Source organism: Zingiber officinale, chromosome 5A (assembly GCF_018446385.1).
Source record: "Zingiber officinale cultivar Zhangliang chromosome 5A, Zo_v1.1, whole genome shotgun sequence".
NCBI lineage: Eukaryota > Viridiplantae > Streptophyta > Magnoliopsida > Zingiberales > Zingiberaceae > Zingiber > Zingiber officinale.
This window is the reverse complement of record NC_055994.1, coordinates 13,876,274-13,899,991: the sequence shown is the minus strand read 5'-3', so window position 1 is coordinate 13,899,991 and position 23,718 is coordinate 13,876,274.

Genomic DNA, 23,718 nt, shown 5'->3' with positions numbered 1-23,718 from the left:
GATTATAAAGCTACCAACAATGAAGCAGAATATGAGGCCCTCATAGCTGGCTTGCAGGCTGCCCGGCATGTAGGAGCCGGTCGGGTAACGCTTCATTCGGATTCGCAGTTGGCCGCTCAGCAGCTCTCTGGTATCTTCGAAATTAATAATGCTCGACTCAAGCTCTACGTTGAAGCCTTCGAAAAGCTCAAAGCCGATTTTAGAGAAGTTATTGTTCAGAAGATACCCAGAGCAGAAAATCAAGCGGCCGATGAGTTAGCCAAGCTCGCGAGCTCAATAACGCCGATCGCCATTCAGCAGCCAATTGAAAAAGTATTGTTGGTGGCGCATGTCGACCGGATGGCAGGCCTCACGATTCCGAGCGACTGGAGAACACCCATCATAGAGTTCCTCCGCTCGGGCGCCACACCATCCAATGAGTATGAAGCTCAGCTGCTAAGGAGAAGAGCCGGTCGGTTCACACTCATCGGCGATCAGCTTTACAAAAAGGCTTTCTCACGCCCGTTGTTGAAATGCGTAAGCTCGGAGGACTCGGCTTACATCCTCCAAGAAGTACATCAAGGATCGTGCGGAGGGCATCCGGGCGGACGATCGTTGGCCAAGAAGATCTTCCTGGCCGGGTACTTTTGGCCGACTTTACAAGCAGACGCCGCTCGGACCATGTCGACGTGCCTTTCATGCCAGAAGTACCATAACTTCAACCACCGACCGGCAGAGGAAATGAAGGCATCTACAGTCTCGTGTCCGTTCGACCAGTGGGGAATGGATATCGTTGGTCCATTTCCTATGGCGACCGGACAGCGGAAATTTCTACTAGTGGCGGTAGATTATTTTTCCAAGTGGGTGGAGGCCGAGCCGCTAGCCAGGATCACCGAACAAATGGTCAAAAAGTTCATATGGCAACACATCATTTGTCGGTTCGGCATCCCTCGCCGACTGATTTCCGACAACGGACGGCAATTCACAGGGAAGGTGCTGGAGGATTGGTGCAAGAGCTACGGCATCGAGCAACACTTCACGTCCGTGGCTTATCCCCAAAGCAACGGTCAAGCCGAAGTAGCCAATCGGGAAATTCTTCGTATTCTGCGCGCTCGGCTCGACCATTTGGGAGGAAGTTGGCCGGATGAAGTGCCGGGCGTCTTGTGGGCCATCCGGACGACTCCGAAGGAAGGGACGGGCGTCACACCATTCCATTTGGTGTATGGTGGCGAGGCAGTTATTCCGGTTGAAGTCGGCGTCGAGTCCGTCCGGATTCAGAGTTATGATGATGGCAACGCCGAACGGAGGAACATGGAGCTGGATTTGGTCGACGAGGAGCGAGCCAAGGCGTCCGTTCGGCTGATGGCATACCGGCAGCGGATGAAGCAAAATTACAACCGCCGTGTAATCCCCAGATCATTCCAGGTCGGCGATCTTGTCTGGAAGAAAGTCAAGCCGGTCGGCGATGTCGGCAAGTTAGAAGCTCCCTGGGCGGGCCCCTTCAAGGTTATTGAGAAGCTCCGATCGGGAGCATATTATTTGGAGGATGAAGACGGGCGGCAGCTGGATCGACCGTGGAGTGCGAATCATCTCCAGCCTTATCGAGCGGGGTGAAAGGTGCACGAATGTAAATCATTTTTGTATATGTTAGTCGCCCATGTCCTTGTAATGCAGGAAGCAAAATTAATGCAAAGGATGGCCAATGGATTTGCCGATCGGCAGCGTCAAAATTAACCTTGAAGACCGTCGAGCTCCGACGTTAAATATCGAGAGACGAGCCGACGTCTATAAACGTCCGAGCGGAAGGCCGTCGAGCTCCGACGTTAAATATCGAGAGACGAGCCGGCGTCTATAAACGTCCGAGCGGAAGACCGTCGAGCTCCGACGTTAAATATCGAGAGCGGCGTCTATAAACGTCCGGCGGAAGACCGTCGAGCTCCGACGTTAAATATCGAGACGAGCCGGCGTCTATAAACGCGTCCGGGCGGAAGACCGCCGAGCTCCGGCGTTAAATATCGAGAGCGAGCCGGCGTCTATAAGCGTCGGCGGAAGACCGCCGAGCTCCGACGTTAAATATCGAGACGAGCCGGCGTCTATAAACGTCCGAGCGGAAGACCGTCGAGCTCCGACGTTAAATATCGAGAGACGAGCCGGCGTCTATAAACGTCCGAGCGGAAGACCGTCGAGCTCCGACGTTAAATATCGAGAGACGAGCCGGCGTCTATAAACGTCCGAGCGGAAGACCGTCGAGCTCCGACGTTAAATATCGAGAGACGCCGTCGAGCTCCGACGTTAAATATCGAGAGACGAGCCGGCGTCTATAAACGTCCGAGCGGAAGACCGTCGAGCTCCGACGTTAAATATCGAGAGACGAGCCGGCGTCTATAAACGTCCGAGCGGAAGACCATCGAGCTCCGACGTTAAATATCGAGAGACGAGCCGGCGTCTATAAACGTCCGAGCGGATAGCCATTCACATGATACGATCAACGATAGCCTGGTCGTTAAGACCAACATACGGCTGAGCGGCTCGCTTATCCAATGTGTACGGAAAACCCCTTTGGGGGTAAGGCACAGAGCAAAAGTTGGTCAGTAGAAGTTAAAAAATATTAGCGTGTAAACGCCGAGCGGCTTCGTTAGAGCGCCGAGTGGCTGCTCAGTCGCATAATAAAAGACATTAAAAACAATCGACTTGTCTGGTAGAGCGTGGTGCCGAGCGTGGTGCCGGGCGGAAGAGTTTTAAAGAACACTTCAGTCGTGACGAGAGGAAAATTTCTTGCCAAAACAGAAGTTGAAGGAACAGGAAAGATTATCTATTATACTGGGTGAACCAAAAAAGTTGGGCCGAACGGCTGGAATACAAAAAAGTTCATACACAAAAAACGCTTATCACGCGTCAAAGTCAAAAAGAGTGTCGAGGATGGCGCCCATCACGGCCGCAAGGTCCTCGGGGGGGGGGGGGGGGATGGCCAGCTCGGCGGGCAGGTGGCCCTTGGTCTTCAGGTAATCCACCGCCGCCTTGATCGCTTCTTCGAAAGTGAGGGATATCTTGTCGGTAAACTTCTCTCCGAAATCTTCCGAGCGGAGATACGCCTTCCTCACTTCGTCAGAACGGGCCGACTCCCCCTCTTGATATTCTTTGAGCGTAGCGTGGGCAGCGTCGCTGGCGGCTTGGAGATCCTTCAAGTCTCCATCAAATCTTTGGAGATCGGCCGAGCGGCTCTCCTTCTCGGTAGCCAGCAGAGCATCCAGATCCTTGATGCACTGCTCCAGCCCTCGGATCTCCACCTTCATCCGGTCCATATCATCGATGGCCTGGAGCTTCCGGGTGGTCGCCGTCTTGATCTCCTTATCTCGTTGCTTGATCATCGCCTCAAGCCGAACGACCTTGCTCGCCAGATCGGAAGCCCTTTTTCGTTCGGCTTCCAGTGACTTTTTGGCCTTCTCCAGAGCGGCCGTTGATTGTTGGTTGTCCCCGGCGGCTTTAAGTTTTCTCAGTTCGTCCTCCAACTCGGCCAACCGATTGCTAATGGCAATCTGCTCCACCCAGTTCTACGAGCAAAGGTGAATAGGTTAAAAACTTAATTCAACTACACGAATAAAGAAGAAGAGCATACCCCGGTGGCCTGTTGGAGGTTGCTGTCGCCAAGCTGCCCAGGAGTCATCGCTTTTATGCGACGCCGAGCGTCCTCCCAATCTTTCGCAAGGGGGCCCGTCAAGGTGATCTGCTGTTCGGGGACCACTGGCCGATCAGCAGCAGCCATGTATTTCTCTGAGGGGAGGCGCAGAACGGTCTTAATTAAATTCGAGCCGCTCGGCTCGCTCTGAGAGGCATCGGCCTTACCGGTGGACGAGGAGGGAAGCTCGCCCAAACGCCTGATACGGCGCAGAGTTCTAGAAGGGCTGGATGACGGCACCTCAGAGCTGGCCCTCGGAGAGCCATGTGGGGTCGGAGTACTCTCGAGGGAAACCGTCCCGGACAACATCGGAGCATCCGCGCCCCGCTCGGGCGGTGGCTCATCAAGTGGAGTGGAGGCAGACGCAGATTCCGGTCGGCGACGCTTCCTAGTGACTAGCGGAACATCGTCGGCCGAACGACCCTCCACCTCGGCTTGGGTATGAGGTTCTGTGTCGCCCGCTGCCTCCTCGTGGGAGGTAGTAGCTGCTACGGCTTCAGGGGCATTCTGAGTCCCCTCACTTGCTTCGCCGGTCGGATCAGCTAGACCAAGGCCCCGCTCGGCGACCTCTTCGTTCGTCACCGCCTCAATCTGAGCGGCTTTCAATTTGAGCTTCTCAGTCGCCTTGGCGCGCCACATGACTTCAGCTGCAGAAGCAAAAAATAAATCAGTTAGAACAAAACAAACGGGAAGATAAGGGAACTTACTCATACTGCAGGGCAGATCGGCTGTGGTAGAGGACAAGCCAAATATGTGCATTACTCCCAGAAGGAGCAGCTTGTCAATATGCTAACGCTGACCAACCAGCCGTTCGGCTGCATGAAGGTAGGCCGTGTCGTCTCTAAATTTGCCGAGCTCCGGCTGCGCTGGCATCGCCGTCTGCCACTTGATACGAAAAGTTGGCCGCTCGGGAAAACGTATATAGAAAAAGTGCTCCTTCCAATGTTTGTTGGAGCTCGGCATGCCATCGAAGAGGACGAAACCTATCCTAGATTGAAAAACAAAAGTTCCCCACTCGGCCTGCTTGGGATAGTAGAAGTAGTGGAAAATTTTTGGATCTAAGGGGATGCCGTTCAGTTTGAACAAAACTATTACTCCGCTCAGCAGCCTAATAGAGTTGGGAACTACCTGGCCGAGTGGAATGCGGAAGTAATTGCAGACTTGCAGGAAAAATTTATGGGGTGGGAAGCGTAGTCCGGCCAGAAATTGGTCTTGGAAAAAAAGAACTGTGCCGATCGGCGGTTCATGAGGCCGATCGGCCGGTGTGGCTAATACTATTTGGTGGTCGGAAGGAATGTCGTAAGTCCGAGCGAGACGCAACACGTCCTCCTCATCAAAACGGCTTTCCATGGTCGAGTACCATAGACCCGGAGCACCGCTGGTCGACTGCGAGGTGCTAGTCATGGTCGAAAGACAAGAATGCGGGACAAAAGGGGAAGGTTCAAGCAAGGAATGGGTGGAAACCGACTGAAGGAAACGATTAACAGAAAGAAGAAAACGTTGGGAGTGAGAAAAAGGGTCTTACGAGCAAGGAAGATGGTCTGAAGAAGCTGTAGGGTCGCCGGAAAGCCGAAACACAGGGTCGCCGGCGAAAGGAGGAGCAGCGGGATGTCTGGAAACGAGGAGGTCGAAATGCGGCGAAGAGCAGGGGTTAGGAGCTTTATATGGGCGGCCGCCATCAATTTCCACCGTCCGATTCAGGTCACCGATATCAAGGTCGTCATCCAGCCGTTCATTTCAAAAGGTGGCTGTCCCATCGGAAGTGACGCCACCGCCATACGCTGACAAACGCACGATCACCACGTGTTAGCAGGATACTAGCCGCATTTAATGAACTCCCCTTACCGTGCGCAGCGCACGTGATGGGTAATAGGGGAGAGCATCGGACATGGATGCCAAGAAAACACAAGGCATGGACAAGATACCGCCGAACGGACGAGCATCCTTATGCCTGGCCGAGCGGCCCAATGCAGCAATCATTGCTCAGTCAGTCGGACTTCGCCTCTTTCGACTAGACTCGAGGGGAAGGCAAGTGATCCGGTGGTAAGAGCCCGGGACCCCCTAACGAGGGGTCAACGCCACGTGGAGGTCAAAGGGCCAGGTGGTCCGTCGAAGAAGGGTGAGCCGACCGGAAAAGGGCAGGCCGATCGGCCTGCCCGTAAACGTCTGATAGTGAAAGATGCCCTGACAGGGGTTGAGGTTCCGACGCTCAATGAAATAGTAAATAATGACCGAGCGGAAGGCCTAAGAGAAGGCAGGACATAATGGGCGTGCCGGCCGGCTGGCGCAGGGAATTAAGGCCGTACGGACGACGCTCTTCACGCCGACCGGCCGGACGGACGTCCCGGCCGGGCGGTGGGTGAAGGATAGGAATATCTTCTGACAGCCGTCAAGTCCTATGGCTAGGCCATATTCTAAGTCTGACAACAAGGTGTTCTGTTGTCCCATCGAAGACGTGATGGGACTATAGCAGTATGGTGTCAGGTAAGCTCTCTGACAGGTACATACCGAGGTATGGGCTGTGGACACGTATGCGCCTCGGTGGACGTGCATTAGTTCTTTCACCGCTCTATATAAAGAGCCTCTTACTTCGCCAGAGGTACGCGTTCAAGGCCTTTGGAGCTACTTTTTCCACCATCTGCTTGCCTGACTTGAGCGTCGGAGGGTCGCCGCCGGGAACCCCTTCCTGGCCCGACTTCTATGCAGGTTCGCCGGAGATTCGTGCGACCAGACGGAGGCCTACACCCTCGACTAGGAGTGCGCCACGTGCCCAGCGTCCTTTGGTTTGGCGATTCGGACAGGATCACCTTCACATCCCTTAATTTTGGCTATAGAACTGGGAGCTTGCCCTCGCCTTATATTAGACCTATTTCAGTGACCGTGATTGTCTAACCGGGACACATCGTCGTTCAACTAGGATCAAGTCATGCATTGGTTGATCTATGTTAGTTGCCCCTTCCTCTCCTATCCTCCTATTAGAGGATTCATCTCTTTCTTCCTCCTCCTCGAATGAACCTATATTCCTTCTTCCTTGCTTGCTATTTCAAGCGTGCCCATCTAGACTCGCCGAATAGGTGCCCCTATATTTTTCACTAGTAGGGTGGCTAACCCCTGTTTATCCTTAGTTCTTCAACTATCTTCGGATAAGCTAGCAAGGAGTGTACCTTTTTCTTATGGTACAAACTTCCCGACTACGTCTATTGAGGTTCCTCAAGAGGAAGATACTCCGCTTCTTCTAAGCGAGGGGCTTGATTTTGTTACCTCAGGTCAACCCTGTTAGTGTTGAGAAAATAAAATTTAACCCAAACTTTTGATGTATGACTAAGGTTAAAGTTATGTTAGTTGTGATATAACAATTTACGTCAAGTGTGTAGGTGCAGGTAACTTGATTGTGATGATGCCCTGGTTGTGATCCAAATAGAAACTACGTCCTAGTGGAGCTAGGCAACTAAAGATTTGATTGGATATCAGGTAGAAGCTAAGTCTTGGTTGGAACCAAGTAGACAAAGTCCTAGCTAGGTGCTAGGTGAAACAAGTCCAAGTAGAGTCAGCTGGGAGTTGAAGGCTTGACAAACAAAGTCCTAGCCGCGAGTTAGGTTAAACAAGTCTAAGTGGAATTAGTTGGATGTTGTAGCTTGGAAACTCAATCTAGATGAGTTAGTTGAAGGTTGAACATCTAGACTCAACATAAGTGCAAGTAGCATTAGATTTTCTATCCTACTTATTATGTGTTACAACTGGGAAGTCATGTTCGACTTTTCTAGGCTACCGGAGTCTGGGGTGACTGGCTAGTGATAACTCTCAACGAAAAGATTTTAGGGTCCAGGTGACCGTGTTAGGGTTGAGGTGATCGGAGGATACGAGCGACCGAAGCAGCTTTCAAGCGCTTGAGAGATGATGTTATCAACAATCTGTGCGAGTCATGTCAAGATCAGATTTGACTCCCCTCTAAGCGTTATCAACAATATGAATTTGTTAATATTATCTAACAGATAAACATTTTAGCCACATCAGTACCATTACAGGCAACCAGGAAGGCTCTGAACGATCGGAGGATTGATAAAGAGTTTCGAGGCAAAGCCTAGAAATCACTCATTTGTTAGGATCGACGGTCGCGGTTAGAGAGGGGGGGTGTGAATAGCCGACCCCAAATTCTCGTTTCTTTCTACAAATCAAGTTAGCGCAGTGGAAAAATAACAACAGAAACGTAAATGGAGAAATCAAACCTCAAGCACAGCGATGTAACGAGGTTCGGAGATGAAACTCCTACTCCTCGGCGTGTCCGTAAGGTGGACGAAGCCTATCAATCCGTCGGTGGATGAAACCCCGGATAACCGGCTAATATGAACTCCTTCTGGGTGGAGAAACCTCACCACAAAGTCTTTGCAACAGCAAAACAGAGGAGTACAACAATAGAGGAAACAAACAAGAACAATAGAAATTGTAAACACACTTGCTTGCCCTCTCGTCGGAGTCCGTTGATGAAGCAGCAGCTTCACGGCTCCAGCAGCTAGAAAACTAGCATGAAGCTCACGCGAAGCTTCAGCAAACCGAGAGCTCAGCAAAGCTCAAGTCGCAGTTAGGAGGAAGAAGAGTTGTTCCTGTAGAGGCCCTCGACCTTGATATATAACCTGTGAAGAAGAAAGAAGATAAACTAGCCGTTGTGTCGCAACGGTTAGAGCCTGGACCGATCAGGCACACTCCTGATCGGTCCAGGAGTGTTCTGATCGGTCTTGGGACCGATCGTTTAGGCCGATCGGTCCCAGACGATCAGCCAACTCTCGTGAGAGTTGGCCTCGTCTCGATCGGTCTCGGACCGATTAGACTCAGTGGATCGGTCCACGCACCGATCCTCTTCTTCTCCCGATCTTCGCTCGATCGGTCATCGACCGATCGGTAATTCCTGAAACACACTTTGTTTGGTTCTTGATCGGTCACCGACCGATCGATCAATCACCGATCCTGGATCGGTCACGGACCGATTCAGTTTAAACTCCCCTAAACCCTACCTAGTCGAGAGCGAGCTACCGAGCCCTCTCGTCCGGTCCAGAGAACGAGCTACCGAGCCCTCTCTGACCTAGTCCGGAGAACGAGCTGCCGAGCCCTCTCCGACTTCGTCTGGTCCAGAGAACGAGCTCCCGAGCCCTCTCTGACTTAGTCCGGAGAACGAGCTGTCGAGCCCTCTCCGACTTCCCATGCCAAGCTTCCATACTTGGACTTCTCCCGTGCCAAGTCTCCATACTTGGACTTTTCCCGTGCCAAGCTCCCTGCTTGGACTTTTCCGTGCCAAGTCTCCATACTTGGACTTTTCCCGTGCCAAGCTCCCTGCTTGGACTTTTCCATGCCAAGTCTCCATACTTGGACTTTTCCCGTGCCAACCTCCCTGCTTGGACTTTTCCGTACCAAGTCTCCATACTTGGACTTTTCCCGTGCCAAGTCTCCATACTTGGACTTTTCACGTGCCAAGTCTCCATACTTGGACTTTTCACCATATGTCTAGTCAACCTTGACCTATCTGGATTTCCCTTGCCTGGCTTCACTCACCAGGACTTTCCAACTGCCTGGCTTCACTCCCAGGACTTTCCCTTGCCTGGCTTCACTCACCAAGACTTTCACCTGGCTTTACTCACCAGGATTTTCCGAATCAGGTCGACTCACCTCGGGTCAACCAGGTCAACCTTGACCAAAGATTACACCCACAATCTCCCAAGTTTGTATTCTGTCAAACATCAGAATACAACTTTTCTACTCTCGTCAAACATCAGAATAGAGCTTTTCTATTCTCGTCAAACATCAAAATACAACTCGAGTCAGGTCAACTTGAGTCAGGTCAACCAAGTCAACCTTGACCTAAGGTTGCACCAACAATCTCCCCCTTTTTGATGTTTGACAAAATCATAAACAAGTTAGGTTAACATGATAACCTAACTTAGGTTTCCCAATATTCTTCCTTGAACATTCTCCCCAAACTCTAATGTTCTTCCTTGAACATTCTTTGGATATTCTCCCATTCTCCCCCTTTTTGACACACATCAAAAAGAGTGAATCAAGGTCAAGAGTTTATTCCTAATGAAAGTCCCATACCTTTCATTGAAACCCTTAATTTCCACCTTGATACTAAAGTCAACAATCAACTTAGTGATAATCCCATATCACTCAAGTCTTTAGAGTAAAAACTCCCCCTAAAAGTCAACTCCCCTTGACTAATAGGTAAATCTCCCCCTAAAGGTCAACTCCCCCTTGACCATTGCACCAACAATGTCTTGGAGAGTTTCAAACCTTTAGAAATCCAAAACACAAACTGTGTTTTAACTTTCAGCTGAAATTTCAGACAACACAGTCGAAAATCAGCATTTTGGCACGCCCGATCGGTCACCAGACCGATCAGGAGCTCCCTGGATCGGTGACCGATCCAGCATCCCCTGGACCTATCAGGGAACCTCCTGATCGGTCACACATCTGATTTTTGAATTTCTTCCTCCCGAAATTCAGAAACTCCTACAAAATTACAGAAAATTCCAAAAATTATAAAATTTTGAGGATACATTCCTCATAACATATACTATCATGGAAAAATAGTTTTCTATGAAAATAACTTCCATTTTCAAATCTCGATACAAAGTTCGAAAAGTTTTGAAATAGCTCAAAGTTTCAAAAACTTTGTATCAACTTGCTCAATGATGAATGCTATCACTAGAAAAGCTTCATCAAGGTTTTTCAAATCAATTTTGAAATGATTTTAAACCATTTAATTTAGGACCACAATCTTAGGGCTAAGTGTACATGACTTGTACACAAGCTTTCCCTATGATCCTCCATTTTGAATTAGGCTCATCTAGGTACAAGAACTATGCACCTTGATCCTAACTCATGATCCTAATATCTCACACACATCTAAGGTGTATCAAATACATCCAAGTCAATTTTGATGTGAGATATGGTTTAGGTCATCTTAATCTAAGTTCTCATGCATTTTCTAAACAACAATTTGATCTCCATATCAAATTGAGTTTTTATCCTTAAATCAATTTAATTGATAAATGCAAGAGATGATGACATGGCATAAAATAATATCATAAGTAAAAACATATGCCAATGTCATGATGTCATGTCATAAAGTATGAAACTTAAATAAGACATGACATATAGCTAACCTAAGTATTATCATGACATTTCAAATGATAATAAATTAAATATGATGTCATGACATGGCATATGGCAAACAATACATGGAAAATAATATATAAAGGTATAGAAAATACCTAATTCTAGCCTTAGTTGCCATTTTTGATAATTTTGATCATTTTGCCATAAATTCCATATTCCTAAGTGTAATAGACCTAAAATCATATACTAAAGATTTTTAGATCACTATGTGCCAATTAGATTGATTCTAGGAAACTCCTCAAATGTGATTGGCACATCCTAATCACCTTAGGAATAACTTTCCATTTCATTTTCAAGGCTTGATTACACCTTGAAAATTCCTAAAGTGCCACCTTTTGCCATGATTAGGTTAACTACCTATTCAAGTAAGGTTGGCACACCATCTAGCGTGATGGAATCACGCTCTTAGGAACCCAATACCTATTTGAGCTCATTGGGTTCACTAAATATTCACTAGGGATGACTTCCCTAGCAACCCTCCTAATGACCCTCTTAGGCTTTAAAGCCTTGGTCATTTGGGACTCATCAAGATCAACTCTAGGGGTGACTCCCCTTGTGACCTTGGTGATGGTCTTCCTAACCCTAGGTCTTGTTCCACAATCGAATGGAACATTATGATAAGTGGGTTTGACCACTTGAGACTTAGGTTTGTGACTCAAACCTCTCATGTCCTTGGGCTTTTGCTTTTGACCCTTAGACCCTAGAGTTGACTTCTCCAAATTCTTAAGGGTCTTTTCTAAGGTGTCAAGTCTTGACCTCAAGACTTGATTTTCCTTTTCTAATACCTCAAGTTTTAATTTGTCATTTTTCTTTGAGGTATACCTAGGCATATGTCTAGTTGTTTTGGGATTCCTACCTAGGTTTTCCTTAACCTTAGATGAGTTAATTCTAGGGTTGGTTTTCCTAGTATTGTCCTTATCTAGGCTAACATGTTTGGCACCTAAGCACGTGTATCGGTTACTATCGTTATCATGCTTATTATTATTGACAATAGCAATAAGGCTACTAGCATGCATCCTACTAGAATTGCAAGAATGTACCTTAGAGGATACCTTAGGGTTTGCCTTAGCTCCCCCTATAGATGTGCTTGGTCTCTTGTCCTTGTGAGGTTGCCTCCCCCTCGGACATTGACTTCTATAATGTTCCCTTCGCTTGCATTGGAAGCACACCATGTGCTCCTTGCCCTTGCGTTTCGGGACTCCAGCTTCCTTGACCTTTGGTGCCGGTGGAGTCTTCCTAATCCTCTTTGGACATTTACTCTTGTAATGCCCATTGATCCGGCAGTAAGAATGGGGGACCCACTTCCTGAAGGGTCTTAGCTTGAGAACCGATGAAGGGCTGACTAAGCGGTTAATGGCCGAGCCGATCAGCCGGGTTGGTCCGAGCGGAGTTAGAGATAACCCATCCATGGGGTTGGGTGTCCGACGCCAAGGCAGGAGGATCGAAGGGCCGACCGGGAGCCCGAACGGCAGGGGCCAAAGAGCCGAGCGGGCAACCCGCCCGGACAAAATAAGGGCGAGGGGACAAAAAGGTGGCCGAGCGGCCTATGCGCTCGGCTCGGGATATGGGATATCGGTAGAAGCATGTCTGATGATTAGGCCGTACACAAGATCACACGATGGAGGATCTTGCCATCACATCATGGAAAGGTTGATACAGTAGCAGTATGGCCTCAGGAACGCCTTTTCTGACGGATCCATATCTGGGCATGGCCCTTCTGACAGACCCATGCCTGGGCATGGTCAAATGCAGGTGATTGCTTTGATTGGCGCGCCCAGGCTTCTTCGAGGGGTCTATATAAGGCCTCAATTTCTTCACCGGAGGTATGCACGTCTTCATCTTGAGGCCACCTTTTTGTCATTCCTCGCCTGACTTGAGCGTCGGAGGACCGTCGTCGGGACACCCCTCCCGGCTCGGTTTTGTTGCAGGTTCGCCGGAGCACTCGAGGATCCAGCAGAGAGCGCCACGTGCCCAGCGTCCACTGACTCTTGGTTCGGACAGGATCACCCATATTCCCTACACTCAAAGCACATTATATGTAATTTACTTGAAATTAAATCGCTTGAGTTACCTAGGGTTGAGGATGGATGTAATCTCTCTTCTTCATCCCTTCCGGAGGTAGAAGCTTCTTCTTGCACCAATCTTGAAGAAGAACTCTCCTCCTCTTCTTCCATAGATGTTGAGTAGCCCTCAACTTCTAATTCCTTACCTCCATGATGTGAGCTACTTGGCTCACTTGACTCCTCTTCATGACTTGAATTGGAGCTCTCCTCATAGAACTTAGCCAAGTTGTTACACAACTCCTTGGCATTGTTGTATCTACCTATCTTACACAAGATATCACTAGGTAATGAAAATTCAAGGATTTTCGTTACCTCGTCGTTGATTGTGGATCGGTGGATTTGTTCTTTCGTCCACTTCTTTTCCTTGAGAAGTTCTCCCTTTCTATCCACCGGAGGAATAAAACCTACTTGTACACAATTCCAATTTGCTAGGTTAGTCATAAGAAAATACTTCATTCTTACCTTCCAATATGCGAAGTCACAGCACTCGTAGAAGGGTGGCATCGTGATGTCTTCTCCGAGTCGATCCATTCTCTAGCTTGTGCTCCCCCGGGTGTTAATCCGACGAAGAGCAACCTCGCTCTGATACCACTTGTTAGGATCGACGGTCGCGGCTAGAGAGGGGGGGTGTGAATAGCCGACCCCAAATTCTCGTTTCTTTCTACAAATCAAGTTAGCGCAGCAGAAAAATAACAACAGAAACATAAATGGAGAAATCAAACCTCAAGCACAGCGATGTAACGAGGTTCGGAGATGAAACTCCTACTCCTCGGCGTGTCCGTAAGGTGGACGAAGCCTATCAATCTGTCGGTGGATGAAACCCCGGATAATCGGCTAATATGAACTCCTTCTGGGTGGAGAAACCTCACCACAAAGTCTTTGCAACAGCAAAACAGAGGAGTACAACAATAGAGGAAACAAACAAGAACAATAGAAATTGTAAACACACTTGCTTGCCTTCTCGTCGGAGTCCGTTGATGAAGCAGCAGCTTCACGGCTCCAGCAGCTAGAAAACTAGCACGAAGCTCACGCGAAGCTTCAGCAAACCGAGAGCTCAGCAAAGCTCAAGTCGCAGTTAGGAGGAAGAAGAGTTGTTCCTGTAGAGGCCCCCGACCTCGATATATAACCTGCGAAGAAGAAGACACATAAACTAGTCGTTGTGTCGCAACGGCTAGGGCCTGGACCGATCAGGCACACTCCTGATTGGTCCAGGAGTGTTCTGATCGGTCTTGGGACCGATTAGGCCTTAGGCTGATCGGTCCCCAGACCGATCAGCCAACTCTCTGTGAGAGTTGGCCTCGTCTCTGATCGGTCTGTGGACCGATCAGGACTCAGGTGGATCGGTCCACAGACCGATCCCCCCTCTTTCTTCTCCCGATCTTCTTCGCTTCTGATCGGTCATCAGACCGATCAGGTAATTCACAGAAACACACTGTTTGGTTACTGATCGGTCACCAGACCGATCAGTCAATCACCGTATCACTGGATCGGTCACCAGACCGATCCAGGTTTAGAGCTCCCAGCCCTAAACCCTAGCTAGTCCGGAGAACGAGCTACCGAGCCCTCTCCGACTTCGTTCGGTCCAGAGAACGAGCTATCGAGCCCTCTCTGACCTAGTCCGGAGAACGAGCTGCCGAGCCCTCTCCGACTTCGTCTGGTCCAGAGAAAGAGCTCCCGAGCCCTCTCTGACCTAGTCCGGAGAACGAGCTGCCGAGCCCTCTCCGACTTCCCATGCCAAGCTTCCATACTTGGACTTCTCCCGTGCCAAGTCTCCATACTTGGACTTTTCCCGTGCCAAGCTCCATGCTTGGACTTTTCCGTGCCAAGTCTCCATACTTGGACTTTTCCCGTGCCAAGCTCCCTGCTTGGACTTTTCCATGCCAAGTCTCCATACTTGGACTTTTCCCGTGCCAAGCTCCCTGCTTGGACTTTTCCGTGCCAAGTCTCCATACTTGGACTTTTCCCGTGCCAAGTCTCCATACTTGGACTTTTCACGTGCCAAGTCTCCATACTTGGACTTTTCACCAGATGTCTGGTCAACCTTGACCTATCTGGATTTCCCTTGCCTGGCTTCACTCACCAGGACTTTCCAACTGTCTGGCTTCACTCCCAGGACTTTCCCTTGCCTGGCTTCACTCACCAGGACTTCCACCTGGCTTTACTCACCAGGATTTTCTGAATCAGGTCTGTTGGGATCTTTCGTACTCGGCTAGAGAGGGGGGGTGTGAATAGCCGACCCTAAATTCGCTTTCTTTCTACAAATCGAGTTAGCACAGCGGAAAACACAAAGAAACGAAAGAGAAGAAAACCAAACATTAACACAAGGATGTAACGAGGTTCGGAGATTAGGGCTTCTACTCCTCGGCGTGTCCGTAAGGTGGACGAGTCCAGTCAATCCGTCGGTGGATGAGCCCCCGGAAAACCGGCTAATAGATACTCCTTGTGGGTGGAGAAACCTCGCCACAATAACTCGCAACAGCAAGATAGAATACAAGGAATACAAGAAGTAAATACAATGAATGTAACAATACAAGCTTGCCTTCTTGTCGTCGACTGAAGTCCTGGAAGCAACAACTTCACGGACGAATGCCAACAAGCAGCTCAGCCGAAAGAAGCTCAACAAAGCTCAGTCGAAGCTCAAACTTCAGCAGCAGAACAGAAGTTCTAAGAAGGAAAAAGAAAGAGAGAGTTCTCACAGAAGATGCCCTCGTCTCCTTATACCTGCGAAGAAGAAACAGCGAAGAAACTAGCCGTTGCGTCACAACGGCTAGAACCCTGATCGGTCTGTGGACCGATCAGGCAACATCCTGATCGGTCTGCAGACCGATCAGGGAAGAAGCCTTCGCTTCTGTTCCGTCCCTGATCGGTCCATGGACCGATCAGGGAACCTCCTGATCGGTCCACAGACCGATCAGGGAACTTCCTGATCGGTCTGGGGACCGATCAGGCTTTGTGCTGATCGGTCCCCAGACCGATCAGCCCCTCTTGCGCCTCGCTCCTGTTCGGCTTCTGATCGACTCCTGATCGGTCACCAGACCGATCAGTTATCACACAGTAGGCTACTGATGTGTTACTGATCGGTCACCAGATCGATCAGAATATTCGAGGTATTACTGGATCGATCTAGTTCATGGTTTTCGCCCAAACCAAGTCCAAACCAACATCCGGTCAATCTTGACTTGTTGGTACTTCATTCCTAGCATCTGGTCACTCCCTTGACCTGCTAGAATTCCCCTCCAAGTGTCTGGTCAATCCCTTTGACCTACTTGGACTTTCCTCAACACCAGATGTCCGATCATTCCTGATCCATCTGGATTTTCCCTTGCCTGGCTTCACTCACCTGGACTTTCACCTGGCTTCACTCACCAGGATTTCCACACTGCCTAACATCCCAGTTAGGACTTTTTCACTGCCTGGCTTCACTCACCAGGACTTTCCAACTGCCTAACGTCCCAGTTAGGACTTTCCCACTGCCTGGCTTCACTCACCAGGACTTTCCACACTGCCTAGCATCCCAGTTAGGACTTTCCCACTGCCTGGCTTCACTCACCAGGACTTTCCACACTGCCTAACATCCCAGTTAGGACTTTCCCTCGTGCCAAGCTCCCTGCTTGGACTTTCCGCGTGCCAAGCTACCTGCTTGGACTTTTCCCCGTGCCAAGTCTCCGTACTTGGACTTTTCGCGTGCCAAGCTCCCTGCTTGGACTTTTCCCGAATCACGGTCAACCAGGTCAACTTTGACCTAAGGTTGCACCTACAATCTCCCAAACACCTATTCTTGTCAAACATCAAGAATACAACTCTCTTCTCGTCAAACATCGTCAAACATCAAAACACAACTCGAGTCAGGTCAACTCGAGTCAGGTCAACCAGGTCAACCTTGACCTAAGATTGCACCAACAAGGTCGACTCACCTCGGGTCAACCAGGTCAACCTTGACCAAAGATTACACCCACAATCTCCCAAGTTTGTATTCTGTCAAACATCAGAATACAACTTTTCTACTCTCGTCAAACATCAGAATAGAGCTTTTCTATTCTCGTCAAACATCAAAATACAACTCGAGTCAGGTCAACCAGGTCAACCTTGACCTAAGGTTGCACCAACATCATTAACTCATTCACGCATTCTCTTAATCTCATTCTCTTAATCTCTTGTGCTCGAATGATCTTTCGACTTTTGTGCTGCGACACACGACGACTTGTGCTTCAAGCCTAACCCTTCTGCCCATGCCTCCCACGCTAGTGGCCTTATGCCCTATGTCGAGGAGACTGTTGGCCGTTTAGCTCTCAACCCCTTGTTGTCATTGAGTTGGAGGCAATTGTGTGGTATTATGTTGTAAGAGATGTCACAGGTACTTTTTGAAATTTTATGGGCTCCAATCTTCCTGTCACCTCCTTGGCTCTTGAGATCTGTCATTCTTACTAATCTATAGGAGTTGGAAGTGGCTCATGAGATGGATAACCATATCTGTGGGTGGCAAGATTCCGATACGGTCTCAAATCGTCAGGTTCCCTTGATCAACCATCATTCCATTGCTTTTCATTTGGATTTGGCCTTTGCCAAGGCTCGTACTGAAGCCTTGGAAAAGATAAGGACCCACCTGACTGATGAACTATCTGCCTCTCAGGAACAAGAACACGCTTCCACAAAAGAGATGGGTCTATTGATCAGGAAGATTGTATTCGAATTGGAAGGTCGGGTAGAAGAAGTTGATTGTCAGACCCAAGAAATTAAAGAGGCTAGAGCACGAGCCGTCAACAAGTTGAACTTGACCCAATCCTGCAAAGACCTCTTAAAGCATATGGTTTAGGAGTTGAAGGTTGAGCTAGCTAGCAAGGATGAAAAGTTGACTGCTCAAGCGGTCGAGGGGGAGGTAAAATTTTGGTCGGATCCCAAAGTTACTAGATTGCTAGCGGATTTATGTTTTCCTACTTGCAGGCAAGATTTGAGGATTGTATATTCATGTTAGAAGAAGCTAGATATCCACCGCCCGAAAGGGATTCATGTTTTTTGAGTTTGAATTGAGCCATTGAGCGTGCCCCAAGGAATTGTTCATCTTCAAGCCTCCTTTGCATAGTATAACAACAGATTCTAATGCTACGTGACAAGATTTTAAGTATATGTACTTAGACCCGGACTCGGCCCGGGTCTGGCCCGGACCTGGCCCGGACTCGGCCGGGGCCCGTTACCGGGTCAACAGACCGGTTGCCCGTTGACCCGGTTCGCCGGGTCGAACCGGAACCAGCCCGGCAAGTTGCTGGGCCGGTTCCGGTTCATTGATTGTAAAACCGGCGAACCGCCGGTTAACCGGCGAGTTGAACCGGCGGTTCAGCCGCAAATTTATTTATTTGTTTTTTAAACGGCTTGAACCACCGGTTAACCGGTGGTTCATAGCTGTTGGAATCGCCGGTTAACCGGCGGTTCGTAGCCGTTGGGAGGGTTTTTTGAATATTTTTTTTCAACGGTTAGGATCATTTGACCATTTTTTGATCAATGACTATGATTTAGTGTCTGTTACTATCAAAACTCTATAAATAGAGAGCTCATTTCATCATTTTTCACACACATCTTCTCTACTCTTAATCTCATTTTCGTATTCTCTAATCTCTACACACTTTCGTTTTCAATTTTCAATTACAATGGAAGGAGGCCGTGGAGGTGCATCATCTCGAGCTCGGAAGGGAAAGCAAATAATGAATCCGCGGGAGGAGGACCCCAACATTCAATCCACCGATGATGAGATCGAGCATCTTTCGAATCCGACACCCGAAACACAAGGAAGTACCGATGCAATTACTTCTAAGGTTCGGGAACTTCCTCCTCTAAAGTCTTCTATTTTTACTAAATATTTTGAGAAGGTCACTCTTCCGTCGGGAGAAATGCGTGCAAAATGTAAGCACTGCAATGCTTCCTACAAATTCCAAGCCGTTGAAACGACATGTAAAAACGAAGCACCCGACGGAATATGGACTCGACCGTTCTCAAACACAATTATCAAGATTTTCTTCAACTAGCGGTAGTACCGATTCCGGTTTATTTTTATATTCGGATAATAAATTAAGAGAATCATTAGCTAAATTTGTTTCCGTAGAACATCTTTCTTTTAGTTTTGGATCTAAATGCACATTTGAAGATTTTTGTAAAGAATCTCTTAATCCATGTGCTAAATGTGTTCCTAGGACTACACTTACTCGTACAATTAAACAATTAGTAAAACAAGAAAAAAGAATTTAATTGATGAATTTAGTAAATTAGATAATAAAGTTTCTTTATGTTCCGATATTTGGAGTGATCATTGGCAAACACATTTGTATATGGGTGTGACTTGCCATTGGATCGATAACTCTTGGAACCTCCAAAAAAGATTATTAGCTTATAGAGTTTTTGATGAATCACATAATGCTCATAATATCGCACAATTATTATGTTTAATTTTAGAAGAATATGGTTTAACTCATAAAATATTTTTAATTTCATTAGATAATGCTAGTTCTAATACCGCTTGTATAGATGATCTAAAATTTGTTTATCAACCTATTATTGGAGGTTTATTTTTTCATATTCGTTGTGGGTATGCCATGTTTTAAATTTATGTGTTCAAGATGGTTTAAAAATTTTAGAAAGTTATATTAAACCAATTAGAATTGCAATTTCTTATTTATGGTCTCATTCATCTATAATGAAACAATGGGGTAGGTTTTGTAAAATTAATGGAATGAGACCTAAAAAATTTCCACGTGATGTACCAACTCGTTGGAATTCAACATACCAATTATTATAAGATTTATTTCAATATAAAGAATTATTATGTTCATTTTTTGCACAAAAAACTAATACTAATATATATTTATTTTCACAACAATGGAATATTTGTAGTAGTATTTCTGAAATTTTAAAAGTATTTAATGATGCAACTGAACAACTTTCCGGTGTTTATTATCCCACTGCTTAATTAGTTTTAGAAAATTTTTCTAATATAGTATTAGTTTTAAATGAACATATTAATAATGAATCTTTATCTCCTTGCATCTTAGCTATGAAAACTAAATGGGAAAAATATTTTTATTTAATTCCTGAAATTTATTTAATTGCATTTGCTTTAGATCCTAGATTTAAATTAGAAGTTTTACAAGAAATGTTAACTTTATATTATGACGCTTTAATTCCAATTAAAGATTCTTCTTCCCCTGATCCAGTTAATATTATATATAATGTTAGAATTTATTTATATGATATTTATAATCAATAATATGCAAAATATGGAACATAAATTAATATTTCTGAAATTCAACAAACTACTAGTAGTAATTTAAAACTTATAAAAGTACAACTCTTATTAAAAGAACGGACAAAACGTCCATGAGGATCCTCAAGTTCCACACAGGAACTTGAGAATTATTTTACGATTTCTTTTGATTTTAATGAAGTAGATAGCGAAAACTTCGATATCTTAAAGTGGTTGTCACAGAAGGCTCAAAGCTTTCCCGTTCTCTCCCTGATCGCAAAAGAAATTTTAGCTTGTCCAGTGTCAACTGTTGTTGTGGAGCAGACGTTCAGTGCCAGCGGCAACATATTAGATGAACGACGATCAACTTTGTCTCCCGACTCATTGGAAGCCCAAGCATTACTGGACGATTGGACCAGAGTGGAGAAAAGAATCCAAGGAATGCAGCTTTCAGATGACGAAGTTGAAGATTTTGATACTGAAGGAACAAATACGACAGGAACAGGAAATGGAAGTGAATGAAAATGTAAAAGGATAAAAATGTAAAAGAACTACGTGGGCTTTGATTCCCCTAAAGGGATATGTAGGCAACTTAAATAAGTACAAGCCATTTTTTCAATAAATTTTAATTTCTAATTTTTAATGTTTAATGTTTAATTTTTAATTTTTAATTTTTTTTAACATATTAATCTTGAACCGTGGCGAACCGTGACGAACCGTGAACCGTAATCGTCTTGGACGGTTAAGGTTAAGGGTCGACCTGCCTGGAATCGTCGAACCGTCGGTTCCGAACCGTCGAACCGTGGGTTCCGAACCGTGGTCAGATCTATATGTACTTTTTGAAGGGCAACCACTCTTGAACTTGATATCTTCCCTAGAGAGGGAATATTTTGCAGGGCTGATATACTAAGATTCTATTCATTGATGGCTATTCATTTTCTATTGCTATTCCTATATCCTTAGGAATGATGATGAATGTTGCAAGACTAGTATTTACTGGGGTTTGGAGGCTTTGGTCCTTGCCTTTTCCTTTGTTTATTTTTTTTTCCTTCGTACGCACCACGATTTTTGTGCCAATGCTGCAACAACTTGAGGCTATACAAGTGTTACTCTATCCTCCTGGGTAGGACTGTAAATGAACCAAGCGTTCGTGAACAAGCTTGGTGTTCGGCTTGGTAAGAGCTTGTTTATGTTCGTTCAATATACATAAGATTAATTAAACAAACAAGCTTGAACAGCTCGTTAAGCTAAACAAACAAGCTTGAACACATATGTGTTCAGCTCGTTAACGTTCGTGAACAACGTTCGTGAATAATGTTCGTGAACAACGTTCGTGAACAATGTTTACGAACCATATTTATTAATAAAACTCTTTCAATATGCTAAATAAATAATAAAATAAAATAAATAAATTTAAATTATCAATCTTAATAACTAATCAAACAATTAAAAGTTTCAAACAATCAAACAAGCTTGAATCGAGAGCTTGATAACATCTAAACGAATCAAGCTCAAACCAAGCTCAAGACAAGCTCGAACCAAGCCCAAGCCAAGCTCAAGCCAAGCTTGAATTGAGAGCTTGATAACATCTAAACGAACCAAGCTCAAGCCAAGCTTCAAACAAGCTCAAGCTCATAAAAAATAAACCAAGCCAAGCTTGAACACTCATTTCAAAAGCTTGGTTCATTTTAAGCTCGGCTCGGCTCGATTATCTTATCAAACAAGCTTGAACACCCCAAAACTCAGCTCGACTCAGCTCGTTTACAGCCCTACTCCTGGGGCATCTGGTCATCTATAGTCTTATCGTCATCATTTAATAATTTCAATTCGGGTGTGATCAATACCTCACAACTTAATAAAGTTGCCTAGCAAAATCCTTGCAGCACCTCACTTCTTAACAGAAGTTAACAAAAGTAAAATTTGAAAAATTAATTAAGGTGGTCATCGACTGTTCATCATGAAATTCAAAATTCGTTCTCATTCCTTGGCTCAAGTGTGCCCTATGGGATCGACACGTGCATCTCTGTCTTTTCTTAAGTGATTGTAATCATAACCATCAGATCTTAGGAAGAGAGGTAGGATCTCGACTATTGACGTCTTTTCACCGAACCGCCTTACCTCTATTATAAAAAGAATTCACGTCCATCAAACATATCATCTTTCACTCATTGGTCGAGATTATTACAACATTGTGATCCCTTAAGCTGCAAGGTTTCTTCTTCCACCTATGTCAGCTACTCTGTCATATCTTTTCTTCTGAGTTTTTTTTTTCAAGTAGACAAGTTAGGTTTGAATTCCATTTTCCTAAATTGTCATATTCTCTAACCTTCTTGATCATGTCTTCTTCCTTGAATGTGTCCTACTCTCGCATGCAACGTCCATCATCATGTTGGTCGCTTTACGAGAGTTGACAGCTTGTGATGTAGAAATCCACGTACCAGCGCCTCCTAACCTTGAAGACCTCTTTACTTGTTAATTTTCCTTTCGAGGAGGGCAGTTGGTACATCCCTGAATAGAGACTTGATGACTTTGCTCCTCTTTCTCTCAGCCATTTAGTGGAACAACGTAAAACTTCGGTGAATCGGAAGGAAACCTAGTATCGGACATCTATCGTGTCGAAGGCATTATCCATCTAGAAAAAGGACACGACAATCCCTAACCTCCCGATCAAAGGCTAATGATGGGGGTACGGAAGAGGAGCCATGCAACATTCCTCCACCAACCTGTATTGCCCTAATTGAAGGACTTCGTATCATCTTGCCTTAAGAAGGTTTTGTCTTGATGGACTATCCTCACCTCGCCCTTTCCGAAGTGAGTCTATTATTAGTAGAGGGACCTCGTACCTTCTCACCAGGGGTGGATCCCCCAACTTCTTCTATGTGCCCACGTATCATCCCGCCTAAGGTGGACCCATCGATCGTCGTGCGACCACGTATCATCTTGTCAGAGATGTCTGATCTATCTGATGTGAGGTTACATTATAAGCCCAGAAGCTTCAATAAACCAGCTACCTCCCCATTTTTTCACATGAAGAGATGAGGTCGAATGAGCTATCCCGTCTCCAAGGAATGAGCTAGGCGAATCTCTGAGAATATCTTATGTTTGGATTACAGAAGGTAGAAGATTGGCTTAAGGGAGGAGATCCCATCCGAATGTCCAATTATGCATAGTTGAGGAGCTTAGTAGTCAACTTAGAGAAGCAGTTGAAAGTCGTGACTATTCAAAGTGGCCCAGAATACTCTTTGGGAAGATAAGCTTCAACAAGTGTAGGATCAACTTGGTAGGGATATGTAAGTTCTTTAGGCGGATTGGAAGGCATCCTAAGTAGAAACATCACTTATCGCAACTAAGAAAAGAAGTAGATAGCCGACTCCCTTCATCGGGAAGCCAAGTTGAAGAGGATTATTGAAGATCTAAAGGCAGGGCCGTCTCAACCATTCTTGAGGCCCTAGGCGGAAAAAAAAATTTAATATTTTTTAAAATAAATATTAGAAACATTTAATTTTATTAGTTATAGTAAAAGGTGGAATTTATCACCCTAATAGCCCAACAAGACCGACCCTACGACCATCTATGAGGAGGTAAATCGGGAAGCAACAGTTCGC